This window comes from Solanum verrucosum, unplaced genomic scaffold (assembly GCF_900185275.1).
Source record: "Solanum verrucosum unplaced genomic scaffold, falcon-dt-bn FXZP01000206.1, whole genome shotgun sequence".
NCBI lineage: Eukaryota > Viridiplantae > Streptophyta > Magnoliopsida > Solanales > Solanaceae > Solanum > Solanum verrucosum.
The window spans coordinates 2,758,588-2,774,444 of record NW_026020104.1 but is presented as its reverse complement, the minus strand read 5'-3'; the positions used below and the strand labels follow the sequence as shown (position 1 = coordinate 2,774,444).

General features: G+C 36.5%; 1 pseudogene; it reads right to left on the bottom strand.

Annotated features, from left to right (window-relative positions):
* Positions 1-2,373: 2,373 nt before the first annotated feature.
* On the bottom strand, positions 2,374-15,038 carry LOC125825088 (transcription factor UNE10-like; annotated as a pseudogene).
* Positions 15,039-15,857: the final 819 nt, after the last annotated feature.

Below are 15,857 nucleotides of genomic sequence, written 5' to 3'. Positions count from 1 at the left end.
CGGTGAAAACATCTACATGCACCCCATACAAATAATGCCTCCATATCTTTAAGGCAAAAACAACCGCCGTTAATTCAAGTTCATGGGTGGGATAATTATTCTCATGGATCTTAAGTTTCCTCGAAGCATAGGCAATAACTTTACCATTTTGCAGAAGCATACATCCAACCCAACTCTAGAGGCATCACAATACACCACAAAGCCATTTGTACCTTCCGGTAAGGTCAACACCTGAGTGGACGTAAGTCTATCTTTCAACCCTTGGAAACTTTTCTTACAAGCTTCCGACCATATGAATTTGGCCTTCTTTTGAGTCAAAGCCGTCAAAGGAGAAGAAATGGAGGAAAACCCCTCAACAAACCATCTATAATAACTGACCAAACCCAAAAACCCTCTAATATCGAAAGGAGTAAGAGGTCTAGGCCAACTCTTGACCGCATTCGTCTTGATATGATCTACCGCAATACCCTTGCTTGACACAATATGCCCAAGAAAAGCTACGGCCTTAGCCAAAATTCACATTTGCTAAATTTTACAAAAAGTTGTTGGACCTTAAGAATTTGCAACACGATTCTCAGATGATCAATATGTTCTTCCTCACTTCTCAAATAGATCAAAATATCATCGATAAACACAATTACGAACATATCAAGGTATTGTCTAAACATCTTATTCATCAAATCCATAAAACGCCGCAGGAGCATTAGTCAGCCCAAACAACATTACCAAAAACTCATAATGGCCATACCGAGTTTGGAAAGTCGTCTTCAGAATATCACTATCCTTCACCCTCAATTGGTGGTAACCCAAATGAAGATCGATCTTAGAGATATGACTAGCCCCTTGAAGTTGGTCAAACAAGTCGTCAATCCTTGGAAGAAGATATTTGTTCTTGATAGTCACCTTGTTCAATTGTCTATAGTCGATGCACATACGAAGGGAACAATCTTTCTTCCTTACGAACAAAGTTGGAGTACCCCATAGAGAGATACGCGATCGGATGAAACCCTTATCAAACAAATCCTTTAATTGACCTTTTAACTCTTTAAGTTCCGCCGGAGCCATTTTATAAGGATGAATAGATATAGGTTGCATATCTGGGAGAAGGTCAATACCGAAGTCTATTTCCCGTTCGGGAGAAATATCGGGTAAATCATCAGGGAAAACTTCCGGAAACTCATTAACTACGGAGATTGAATCAAGAGTAGGGGTTTTGGAATCTACACCCCTCACCATATCTAGGTGATAAATGTAACCTTTCGAAATCATCTTTCTAGCTTTAAGATAAGACACTCATTGACCTTTATGCATAGAATCCCCCCCCCCTTTCCACTCAAGGATAGGTTCATTTAGAAACTGAAATCTGACCACTCGAATCCTACAATCTATGGAAGCATAGCAAAAATGCAACCAATCCATCCCAAGAATGACATCAAAGTCTAATATGTCAAGTTCTACCAAATCTACAAGGGTAACTCTATGGAATAAGAAAATGGGACACTTTTTATAGACTCTCTTACACACCATAGAATCACCAACAGGAGTAGAGATATAAAAAGGTTCTAACAATATATCAGGGAGCACATCAAGCTTCATGGCCACATAAGGTGTTACAAAGGACAAAGTAGCACCGGGATTAAGCAAAGCATACACATCATGTCAAAAAAAAATTAACATGTCGGTCACCACAGGAAAAGACTCAATAGATGGAGACTCAACCTCAACATCCTGAATATAAGCCAAATAAGCCAAACAACCCTGCTCTACCCGTTTCCTAGCACGAATAGAGAATATGATCTTAGCTTGCTTAGGCTTGTACACCCTTTTCCACTCTAATTTTTCCCTTCTCGAAATTTCTAGAGTTACAAACTTAGTATTACAATTAAGCACGGCGTAATAGGGGGACAACCAAGTCATGTCTAAGATTATATCAAAGTCAGTCATATCCAAAATCACCAATTCAGCCCAAGTCTGAAAACCCATAAACAAAGTAGGACAAGCACGATAGACATGGTTGATTATGACAGACTTTCCAACTGGGGTAGAAACATGGATGGGGGCATCGAGTATATCACAAATCAGAGCAAATTCTGAGGCTAATCACATGGATACATATGAATAAGTAGGACCCGGATCAAATAACATATTAGCCATCCGGTCACAGACAAGAATAATATATGTGATCACTGCGTCAGACGTCTCTGCCTCGTTCTTGCCCGAAAAGGCATAACACTGAACCCTATCATCTTGACGGGCGACTTCCCTGCGTGGCTGCACTACACCTTTTTCTGTGTTACCATTTCCCCTACCTCCGCGGCCTCGCTGATTTCCTCCTTGCCCACCTTGTGGACGCCCTCGACCATTATTACCATTTCACGCGAGTACCATTGCTCTAGATTGCTGCTGCGCGGAATCTAACATGCGCGGGTGGGGACAATCTCTCCTCATATGCCCAAGTTTGCCACAGTTATAACATGTACGATCAAACGATAACATGCTACCAGCCAAAGGTGCGGCTCCTTGGCTATCCTGAATCAAATTCTGAGGTGGAGTTCCAGAGTAATTACCTGTAGAGGCAGGCATAACGAACTGAATTGGCCCGGCTGCAAGTGTTGACCTCCCTGAACCTCTAGAGTAAGATCCCTGAAAGTTTCCTAAATTTTTGTCTTCCTTAGCCAATGCCTTAGCCTGACCATCTCGCCTCACCCCCTCCACTTTCTTCACAAAGTCTGTTACCTCATTGAAGTTTTTCCTTGCAGAGGTCATATGAACAGATATTACTTGCAACTTAGAATTTAGTCCCTTAATAAATAAACGGATTATCTCCTCCTCAGTAGTCACCAATTGAGTAGCATATCTAGATAAGGCATGGAACTTGGCCTCATAAGCAGCCATAGACATACCTACTACCTTGCTCCAAAGCCATGAACTCATCCTTCTTACGATCCCTCTAAGTCCGAGGCACATACTTCTCTAAAATCAAAGCATGAAACTAGGTCCAAGTAAGTGGGGGTAAAACTAAAGATTTGCATTCCACATAAGCTCTCCACCACTGCTTAGCCTCACCTTGAAGCTGAAAAGTCACAAACTCAACCCCATGTTGATGGACAATTCCCAACTTATGAAGCCTTTCATAGCAATATAGGATGAACTCATATGCATCCTCACTCTCAGAACCATAGAACATAGATGGTTTCAACTTCAAGAACTCAGTGAACATCTCATGCACATTACCAGTCATAACAGGACCCAACAAAGGAGGGAAGAAAACATCATTACCTCCATTTCCACCCACCTTGGGGACAGTGATAGCAATAGGGGGATTGGCAGGAGCTTGAGTTGCTTGAACAGAAGGAAGCACTCCAGGACCAACCAATCATTTCAAGAACGACATGATATGTTGAGCTAACATTGGGTCTCTAGGAGGAATACATGTAGTCTCAGCATGCACATCTTCCTCTTGTCCAACATTCTCCTCCTCCTCAAGCTCTACATTCTCTTCTACCTCTTCATGGTGCGCAGGAGGGGCCTCATTTCTGGGAGCATCTCTAACTGGTGCTCCATCCCTATTAGGTGTTTCCCTTCCTCAGCCTCTACCCCTAGCTCTTTTTCTACCCCTGCCTCGACCGCGACCTTTCGCTGTAGATTCCTCAGCTGGAGCATTGATGGGAGCTACGGGTCTGACGCCGTTGAACCTAGTGTTAACCATCTGCGGATAGAACAGTAAAGGAGGTTAGATACCAATTGGAATCAAGTTATAGCACGAAATGAGACAAGAGAAAACAGAGAGATTTCCTAAAGTCCTATAGCCTCTCGAAGAAAAGTACATACATCTCTGTACCGTTTCGCAAGACTCTACTAGACTTCTTTTGGTACATCGAGATCAACGAACCTAGCTCTGATACCAACTTTTTCACGACTTAGACCATCGTGATTGGCACCCACACTAACACTCTGGTGGGAGAACCATTCATACTAATTAGCTAACCAACTTAATCAAAATACTAAAGCATTTACGGTTATGGAAGCAAGTTTAAATGCTAAGGAAAAGATAAGGAGTTCCCACAAACTCTAACAAAAGTCTAACAACCAAAACTAACATTGCGGAAATAATACCTAGAACTTAAAAGTCAATGTACCAAAACTCTAACAAGATCCATAAGTCTAAACAAGAAGGGGTACAACCCCAAACTAACATAGGAATAACTAACTAGAAAGTCTAAGTCCGAAAATATGGAATTTAAACGAAAGAAAACTCATAGCAGCCTGGAAGAACTAGCTCACCCTTGAGTTCGAAAAGGTCACTAATCTTCTAAGAGAGGTCTGTCAATAGCCGCCTGAAGATGCCCTGTACTCAACAAAGAAAGAGTAAGGGCAGTATCAGTACACAACCACAGTGTACTAGTAGGATCACGCGACTATCCCACTAAGTGCAGCATACATAAGCCATTACAACATAATAATAAAATGCATACACCGAACATATACAATATCAATATCATTTAAGAATAATGATCAGGTTCACAATTCTCAATTACACAGTTATGTCAAGTCAATGGTCCTCTCATGGAACCCAAACCCAAATTGTTAGCATACCAGCACGTAATATCTGATCCAATATTTATGCTGGAACATGACAACCGATCCTATATTTATGTCAGAATGTGGCAACCGATCCAAGTTAGTGTGTCGGAACGCAACACCCGATCCATTCAACAAGCCACAATCACAATCACAAAGTACATTCTCAGAATCATACAATCAAGTCATGATTCATGGCATTCATCATTCATCTATCCTCATTTACAATTAGTGTGATCAATAATGCAACATTCGCATACATACACGTATTATAATGAAGCAAGAACAAACATATATCACATAATCATGAAATCACAACCATCACCTACCTCGAACAAAGCTTGAATCCCCTAAGAAACTTGATCCTTCCCTTTCCGGATTCTTTCCGCTTGTTCTTGTTCTACAAACAATCAATATAATGCTAGAATCAATATACAAGACTTAATTACCCGGATTATAATCAATAAGATCAACTCTATGTTAAACCCTTGATCCCCATACCCAGATTAGGGATTTTTCCACCAAAATTCCCAGATAAAAACTCTCCCCCATCGATAATTACCCATTAGATTAAGATCTACAGATCGAAAAATAGATTCAGGAGTTAAAACCTTACCTTTAGCCTTAAGAAAGGTGGAAAACTGTCAAGAATCGCCTCGGTTTCGTCTCCTTACTATCAAGGATGAAAATTGCAAAATAAAATGTTTTGGGGTTTATTTCCAACTTAAACCGTGACTGTCCCGCCACAGCGGTACTCTCCACGCAATAGCGGCCCCGCCCTGGCGGGAATAATCCGCCTTAGCGGCTTGCACAAACTGAGTGAGTCAATTTAAGAATTCCACACTCCCATTTGACAACACACCTTCAACCAACGACATTCAGAAACTACCCGTTCACGCTAAGATCAGTTTCGAGAGTTCTACTCACCCGAATTTAATTCCGTAAAGTCGTACGGGTTCTTTAACATCTTAGCTATCTACTCATGTGATCAAAATCATAATTAAATCACCCAATAGTTATCAGATTTCCCTACACCTTACTGACTCTGATTTCTTTCAAATCTGGACTATGTTGGAAAATTTCAAGTTACTACGAAAAAGTTTTTCGACCCAAAAATTTTCCCGTTGGCTTTTCTATAATGACGGGAACAGGTCGTTACACTTATTCAAGAATGTTACTTTTTTATAAAGGTGACTAATAATTAACCTCTTGACTACTGGATATATCTTAGATTGTTTCTACAATCACAAACAAAATCACTATTATCATGTGTGAAGCAATGAATAGGGCAGTTCCTCAATTAATTAGAGGCATCAGGTTCAAATTTTGGGACGGAAAAAATTTTGGTTGGGAAAGGCACATTACCCTTCGAGTGGGGCCCTATCCAGCGCGAATTCAAATTAGTCAAACTTCAATATGGTACCGAACACTGAATAGAAGACCATGTTATGGGGGGGTAGAAAAATCTTTGATTAACCCTTCGAATGAGGCTCTACTCAGCATAGATTTAAATTAATCAGACTCTAATACAGTATCGAACACCGAATAAAAAACAAAAAAATAAATCACTATCGACCCATGGATGGAAAGGTCCACCTTGGACTCTAAAGAAAAAAAAATTAAAGTTCCAATCTTTTCTACAAGGTACCATTTGAGTGGCCAATTTGAGAATATTCCCTCTTAAGAAGTCAATAAAAGTTTGAATTGTTCCATCGATAAAGAGTGTTACAAATGGATCAATGCACCACAAGAAAAGCAATGTTTATGACCAAAGAGTTTCTCACAGATTCGAGTATTGCAATTTGATAAACGAATAAAATCTATAGAATGGTAAAAAAAAATTAAAAATTTCATCATAAAATTGTCATAAATCTGTCACAATTTTATGAAGAACCTGTCATAAATATTTGGTCGCAAATTTGGTATTTTTTTCTTGTCATAATGGGCCAAAACATGGACAACAAATTGAACTGCTTATGAGGCACATAACATTTTAGAAAAAACTATATAATCTAACAAATATAACTACATTATTTACTATAGATAGCTATAGTTTTAAAATATTATGTAACAAACGCACTTATAATTGGAATTTTATAGCAAATATTTAATCTCTATTTCGCTCACCTCTTTCCTCCCTCTATGTCCTCTCTTCTTTGTCGCTTCCCTCACTCCCTCTCTCATCTACCTTATTGGATGGAATATTTGCAACTGAAAAATATTTAAACAAATTAAATCATCATTAATATAAACTAAAATATAATTATTCTTAATTGAAATTAGCAAAAGATTAATCTGTCACTTATTTCTATCTTTTTTGTGGTATTTGGATAGTTAGAAAAAGGGTCAAACTCATAATGATTAGCAACGGGGAAAATTATTAAAACAGAAGGGAAATAACTGAAATTAGGGATGAACAAAATTTCATGACGAAATAGCAAAATTTTATGGCTGAACAAAACCACAACATAAAATATCTCAATCCAAATTCACATCCTACAAGAATCTGGCATACTTTGACTAACTTTGTGTATCTTATATTTGTTACTTGCCCATCATTTAATTAAAGGCTGATTTAGATAAATAGAATGAATACATGAAAAAAAGAAGATATTAGTGTTAACTGTATCAATTGTATCATCTTTGTATGTATCAAATATATGTAACGATTTGACTCGATCATTATGAGTAAGTAAATAGTAAATGAATTTGGACCAGAAAATTCTCCGGGTAGTGGCTTAAATTTTCGGCTAGGTCAGCCTCACATAGAATTTAGGCAGGTCATCACAAGATTTTGTTGCTATATTCTTGTAGCCAAGACATTAAGGAGTCCATAAGACATTTCGAAATTGAATTCGGATAAGTAAACTTGCCGGAATTGAACTTGACATATGTGTTGGGACATCAATATAAGAGTTTGTGTTGTAAAAATGGCCTTGTTCCAGAGTTTGAATTTCTGAAGTTTCGTCGAGGCCGCTATAGCGGAAGGCATCCCACTATAGCAATGTGTAGACCGCTATAGTGAGACTAGTTGTTGCTATAGCACACTGAATTGGGATTTAGAGCAGAAAAAACCCAAAACTCCTATTTTCTGTACTTTGAGTTCTTGGACTTAGAAGGGGCAATTTCGGGCGATTAGTACCCGTTTTCCCATGGATTTCACAGTGAAGGTAAGAATTTGACTCTTCAACCTTATGTATTGATTCTTAAGCCTTAGAATCTATGTTATTGCTATTGGGGGAAGGTTTTGACATTATTCCACAGTGGGAAGGAGTCCTAAGTTGGGGAAGATGATCATATTTTTGCATAGGCTTAGTGTTTGTTGACAATCTGGGCAAATTATAGGTCACTAGTGATTGATTGTTAGCTGAGGCGCTTCGCAAGGGGAAAGTTCAGATTATTTAGAGTTTTCAAGAGGCTTGATTTGAGGTAGGCGATGGTTGTATGTTTTCGGTTTATGTATGTATGCACGTCAACTATTTTGTAGTATCATTTGTGTAATGCATGGTAGAAAATATATGAAATGAAAACATGTAGGTAATCTCATACAATGAACTTGTGATTTTCAAGATGTTATGTTCATTGTGCTATGTGATTGTACATGATTCTTTGTGATTATTGGTTGGTTCACGTACCACACTGGTACACTAACTATGAATTGCTTGGATACAATGCCGGTACACTAAGACAACTTGGATACCATGCCAGTACACTAACAGCTTGAATGTGGTTTCGTGAAAGGACCAGGTATGTAATTGTAGTTCCCTAAGAGGACCATACATTTGCACTATAATCATATGGGACATGTAATGCATTGGTTGACCCAATTACTGTTGTTTCATGACATGTGACCGAGAGTCTATGTGGTTGATAATTGTTGTTATGTTATGCATTGTTCTATGTTATTGTATTATAGTGGATGTTTACATTCATATATTGGACTGGCTGTGTGATCTTACAAATACAGTGTAGTTTGTGTACTGATACTACACTTGTTCCTTTTCTTTGTTGAGTACAAGACATCTTCCAACAGCTAATCTGAGACATTAGTTGAGAGATGCTTGATTCTGAATCCCAGGGTGAGCTTCATCTTTCAGGGTACCATAGATTTTTCTGCTCGTATGTATTAAATACAACATGTATTAGCCTGTATCTAGCATTTCTCCTCTCTCTCTTTCTCAATTTGACGTTTCTCGCTCCTCTCTCAAGTTGTTATTATGAATCATAATTAGAAAAATTATAATTGTTAATGATAATTATGATTCAAATTATATCTATTTATGAACAATCCTCATATTTTTACTGTCACACTTCCATTTACTAGCAAAAGAGAAAAAAAAATATTATACTATGGTACACTTTGTCTGGAATGAATCTATAATAAATCATATTTACATATTCTATTATGTTTCTTCATCAAGTTTCTTGGAATGTAATACCAATTCAGTAGTTGAACTGTCAATAAGCCATGGTCAATCTTATTGGAATTGATCAAGGAAAAAAAAGTTTTCAAACTTTAGAACATTGATATACACATTATTTTTTAAAGACATGATTTGTATTCGACTGTAGATATTGCTGGTACAATATTTCCATCCTGCTATAAGCATTCATCGTCATAGGCTGTAAAAAAATTTCGAATTTGAAACCTGTTAAAATTCTCCTTAAACAGAAAACTATTTTTTAAAAATCATAATAATCCAACCAGTATACATATAGTCAAATCTTTCTATAATAATATTCCATTAATTATAACGTCATGTTTTATCAGAAACAATTTTCCATATTGTTATGCTACTCTTGTAATGTACGTTCTCTTTAACAATATTTTATTATAGCAGTCAAAAAATATTATGCTTTTGACAAACAGTAATATCATGCCCTCTTCATGATAACGTAAGAGAATCACGATGTACATACCTCAAAATCACGAGTTCAGCTGTTGTTGAGTTTTAAAGGTGTGAATAGGAAATGAAAGAGACATAGTGGGTTCTATGGACTCAAATAGTTCTTTTCTTTTCATTCAGGAGATAACATCTCTAACATTTAACAGATGTAATAGTTATAAGATGAGCTATTTTTGTTGTTGTACCTGTGATAATTGGCATGCTGCTGCGATGAAGGAAGCCAAAGGATCAGCTCCAATGGAGGGAATATGAGGCATATTGAAATTAGAGGGTGCGGTGGCATCGAGAATCGAAGGCATTGTTGTTATGTTGGGGATGCTAAGGGCATTGACATCTATGGGTCTAGCCATTCCCATCATTGACATTTGAAACTGTTGTTGTTGTTGTTGTTGGAATGCCATATTTGGTAACATCATAGAGGGTGGATGCATGTTAACATGAATCATTATGCTCATGGCTTTAACTTGAGCTTGTAGTTGCTTCAAATATTCTATCACCTCATCTAGCATTGATGTCTTATCAGTCTGCTTAAACAATAAGATAAAACTTAGTAGGTTGAATAATACTAAGTATTAAACCCTCACTAAGGTATTAATAATTCAGGCAGTCAATCAATAGAGGAATCTCCATATGTTAAATTATTTCACCCTAGTAATTGGAGTCGAGAACTAATTTCGTCTTCTTCTCTCTTTGATCTGACATGTCACAATATGTAATAACTGATATTTAAATAGTTGGATATTTGTCTGAAAGGAGTCAAGAACTAATTTCTTCTTCTTCTCTCTTCAATCTGACATTCACATTACGTAATAGTTGATACTTAAATAGTTGGTTATTTGTCTGAAAGGAGTCAAGAACTAATTCCGTCTTCTTCTCTCTTCAACCCGACATGTCACACTACGTAATAATTGATACTTAAATAGTTGGTTATTTGTCTGAAAGGAATGAAGAACTAATTCTGCCTTCTTCTCTCTTCAACCCGACATGTCACACTACGTAATAATTGATACTTAAATAGTTGGTTATTTTTCTGAAAGGAGTCAAGAACTAATTTCGCCTTCTTCTCTCTTCAACCCGATATGTCACGACTCACGATATATACATAATAATTGATACTTAAATAGTTGGTTATTTGTCTGAAAGGAGTCAAGAACTAATTTCGCCTTCTTCTCTCTTCAACCCGATATGTCAAAGTACGTTATAATTGATACTTAAATAGTTGGTTATTTGTCTGAAAGGAGTCAAGAACTAATTTCGTTTTCTTCTCTCTTCAACCGACATGTCACACTACGTAATAATTGATACTTAAATAGTTGGTTATTTTTCTGAAAGGAGTCAAGAACTAATTTCGCCTTCTTCTCTCTTCAACCCAACATGTCACACTACGTAATAATTGATACTTAAATAGTTGGTTATTTGTATGAAAGGAGTCAAGAACTAATCTCGCTTTCTTCTCTCTTCAATCTGACATGTCATGTAATAATTGATACTTAAATAAAAAGCTAATGATTGAAAAAGGAATTATATGAGACTACAGAAACAAGTTTACTATAAAAAAAAAATTGATAAAAGTAACAGTTAGTCTATATTTATCCACAGGTATACTACCTCAAAAGTGTAGTTCCCCTCCAAAAGTGTTGTAGTTACATAGGATACTATACCTACCAAGTTACAGCCAGTCTATAGTTGTGCTGATTACTTCTAAGCTATCTAAGACTACTTGTTTACACCAAAAATAATACAGAGCTAAACATTTAAGCTTAAGTCTTTGTATGTTGCTCTGCTTTCCTTCATGACATCTCTGGTTCCTCTCTAGCCATACTGTCCACCATATACATGATGGGACCATCTTCCATCCTCCTCCTTTCTTCCTGCATTTCCATCTCTATTCCAGCACTTCAAAACCTCTTTGATCCTTCCTGGTTTCACCCATTTAATCTCTCTCATATTGGTGAACATTTGTCGGTTGTCCACTTGCAGTGTAAGAAGAGATGGTTGACTGTCTCTCCTTGCTCTTCACACAAAAAGCACCTGGAACACAGGTGAACGCCTCTTTTGTTCAGGTTCTCATGTGTCAAAACTGTCTCCTTAGCTAACAGCCAAGTAAAACAATTTACTTTATAGGGTATCTTGGTTTTCCATATCATCTTCCAAGGCCATTCTACTTCCTCAAAGCCAACTGTGTTGAGATCTTCATATGCTGAATTTACTGTGAAACACCCTTTGCTCCCCACATTCCACACCAGTGAGTCCTCTTCCTCAGACAGGTTACTAAATTGTGCTAGGGTAACCAAAAACTCAGTTATTCTGCACATCTCCCAATCATTTAAATTCCTCCTGAAGTGCAAATTCCACCCTTGGTCATTCCATAATTCGGCTACAGTTGCTTGTTGCATTTGACATAGGTCGTAGAGGTCAGGAAACCTTTGGCTTAATGGGACCTGACCACACCATTTGTCCATCCAGAACTCCACCTTTCTACCATTTCCCACCTTACAATATGATCTTTCTAGCACCAAATCCCATAGATCACTGATAGATCTCCATACACTAGACCCATAGGGAGAGGTCACCTTTGTTGTCATCCACTTATCCCTCATTCCATATTTTGCAGCAATCACTTCCTTCCACAATGAGTTCTCAGCAGATGCAAACTTCCATAACCACTTCATCATAAGGCTTTGGTTCTGAAACTTCATGTTTCTGATGCCCACAACCCCTATCTTCTTGCTTATGTTCATTTCTTTCCATTTGACAAGATGATACTTCCTTTTATCTTTATTTCCTTGCCAAAAGAAAGTTCTTCTGAGTACCTCTATTTTGTCGATTACACCAGCTGGTGCTGGGAAAACAGACATCATGTAAGTTGGTAAGGCATCCAGCACACTGTTGATCATAGTAAGTCTTCCCCCTCGGGATAAGTATTGACTTTTTCAGTTTGCTAATATTTTCTCACACTTCTCTATCACTCCACTCCAAATGCTTATTGACTTACTTTTTGCACCTAATGGCATGCCCAAGTAGATGGTGGGTAGCTCCCCTATTTGCCCCCTAGCGTATTGGCTAGCTCCTCAATTTGCACCACTTCGTTAATTGGATAGATGTAGCTTTTCCCCCACTTTTATGTCTTTCACTTGCAAGCTTTAGTAAAATTATTAATTATAATATGTTATTTAAAATAATAATTTAATCTTAAAATGCTTATTTTATTCTTCATGAAATAATTAATAGTTACACAAAAATAAAATATATGATTTATTTTGAACCATAAATTTTAAATGTCTTTCTTTCTTAAACTCTATGTAAAATCAAACTATGTCACATAAATTTAAAACGGAGGGAGTAATTATTTGAAATAGTGGTTGAGAATTAGCGAACTGAAGTGCAGAGTATTTATCATGCAAAGACAAAATTGATGCAACATAGATAAGTATATTCTTGAAACATAAAGTTCCAAACAACTGTAAAACACAGAGAAAAAACTACAAAATTAATTTATTGATAGAAAAAATTATTAATTTTTTAATTTCATTACCTTACTCGATGTTGGAACGAACTTCTGCAATGTCTTCATCCTTTGGTTTATCTTGTCTCTTCTTTTCTAGTAATAATAAAAAAGCAATAGTCAATTAAAAAATTCAAATTAGTTTTGTTGTGATTATATATATGATGTCAAGCCAGAAGACATTTTTTACATCATTATAATTAATTGAAAACAGTTATTTTTCATGTCCTAATTTATGTGACACATTTCATTTTTTGAGAGTCAAACAGTTTAAGTTTGAATGAAAAATTTGCTCAATGGAATCTTCAAATTTTTTTTACAAATGAAATTTATATATTTATAAACTACATAAAAAAAAATACAATTCAAAATATTTAAAAATATATAAAAAATTTGCCACTAAAAATAGTCTTATTTGACTCTTGAAATTCGAGATGTGTCACATAAATTACAACAAATAAAGTATTTTCGAGAGACATGAGAGTGACATCTTACTCGTTCAGACTGGTTGTGAGTAGCAGCAGCTCTGCTCCTTTTTGTTGAAAATGAAGAAATTTTGGATCCTTTTTTCTCATCCTCATTATCTTTTGACTCCTTGTGTGAGTTGACACTCAAGTTTAATACACTATCCAACAATTTGACATATCTATCTTTAAAAAAAATAGTAATATCACTTCACTAAAGAAAAGGAATAACTACTTAAAAAGTAATAATTATTCTATTCTCCCACAAACAATGCTATCACTTATTTTAAACTGCTATAAGTTTCAAAACTCTCTTTCTTTTTTTATTTCATGTTAAGCTAAACTAACGGATATTTTCTTGTGTATTTTTAATTGTTATGATTTCTTTTTTAGAGTCGAACAATAAAAACTCACTCTTAAACTTTGACTAAGAGTAGTGCAATTTTCCCTTTTACTTGGTCTGAAAAAATTGAATTAGTAGGAGTGGACTTCGAATAACAAAAGGTTATACAACAATAACTTGAAACTATGGTAGTGAAACAATAACATGATACTAAGGTAGTGAAATAATAATAATAACATGAAACTAGGGTAGTGTTTGGCTGAAAATATTGTCTTTTCATGTTTGATTGGTCAAAAAATTTTAAAAATATTTTCTAAAAAATAAAGTTGCTTAAAAAAAGGAAACATCACATTAATTACTAATAGAATAACAATTAAGTTCTATAAGGAAAAATCACATTACTAAATAAACTTATGTTGTGCTGCATGGAATCATAGGAAGTATACTGTAACTATGCATAAAAGGAAATCATATACTTACTTGAGCTCTGCTATGAGAGATGAAATCATGATTATTCACGGTCTTACTTTTACTATGCTTAAAGGTGTTCTCAGGTGACTCCGTAGATGTTGTGGTAAGTATTTTTTCCGCACCCAAACTTCTCTCTCCTGTTTCAATAGTGTCTCCCCAGCTTACGGTCTGGTCAGCCATATTGTTATGTCTTCCCTGGTATACCATTGATTCAATCAAATTCTTAACCTCTTCATTCCCGAAAGACTCAATGATCCCAAAGTCTTTCGATATCTCCTCAAAGCTAGATCCTATTCCCACACGTGCCAACTCCGCATCACCACTGCATGATGCAACACGTGTGGAGCAGTCAACTAAACACTTGTTGGTCATCCCCGTCCCGGAAACGTGCGTGGATGGGGCCACTTGTTGATTATAGTTTGGCGTGTTAGTGGAACTTGTTGGAAGTAATGCATCTACGGCAATAGTATCTATGGCCGTAGTTGTCTGAATTTCAGGAAGACAATCATCAAACCAACTCACGAAATCATCATCCCCTCTATCTCCACCCCGTCCACGGGGGAGTTGTGGTGATGAGGGATGCCAGTAGTAGCTTGGTTCACTATGGATTCAAGTGTGCCACCTGCAGCAGCATGTGGCTTATTGTCCCACGCGTATTTTGTTGGAGAAGGACTCGATAAAGGCTTATTAGGCACGCGTGGAGGACCTAAGCCATGCATCACTACCTGTCCGTTTTCCCATGTTAGCTCTGCTAATTCATAATCCATCCTTCATAACAATAAAAATAAAAATAAAATATTAATTAAACCCTAGAATTTATGCTAAATAAAAATCAATAAACGAGTAAGAATCGACACGAGAGGTTACTCAGATGCTAAGCACGCTCATCACCTCAAAATCATGAAGTTAGAATTTCAACTATGTTCTGAATTTTACAATTATGATTTTAAGTGATAGTAACTATTCAAATTTTTTACTTATACTTATTTAATGAATTTATCAACATAAATATACTATTTGAGAAAATTCTACTGGATTTGACTGAACCCTCATGCAGGCTACTGGCTTTGTCGTTGCATCACCTCCAAACCTCTAAAATTATGAATTTGAGTCACCTAGAGAATCGAAAAGGTGAAAACCCTAATGGAAGGATAAAAACAGAGAGAGAGAGAGGAAGAGAAAAATACTCTGGGGCATCAGTTACAAAGGAATTATTGGAATTAGAGTGAGAGCTAAGAACAAGGTTTAGATGAGACGGGGAGTCGTCCAGTCGCCAGCTTGATACACACTGGGTCATATCTTGAAAGCTAAACAAGAGGGCGGCGCGCGTTACGTTCTTGATAATCTTGAGGAGTTTTTTTTTTCCAATTTAGAAAAGAACTTACTTTTAATTTTTTTCATAGTAGAAGCAACCAAGGAAAATGGAAATGCTTATAGATATAGATAAAGAATAGACGCGTAACTTTCGACGTGTGATGTATAAACATGTGATGCTGATGCGTTTTGAAAGAATTTAGAGTCACATGCCCAGGCTGAACTAACATATCACTCCTTCCGGTTTCAATTTATTTGACACAGTTTGTTTG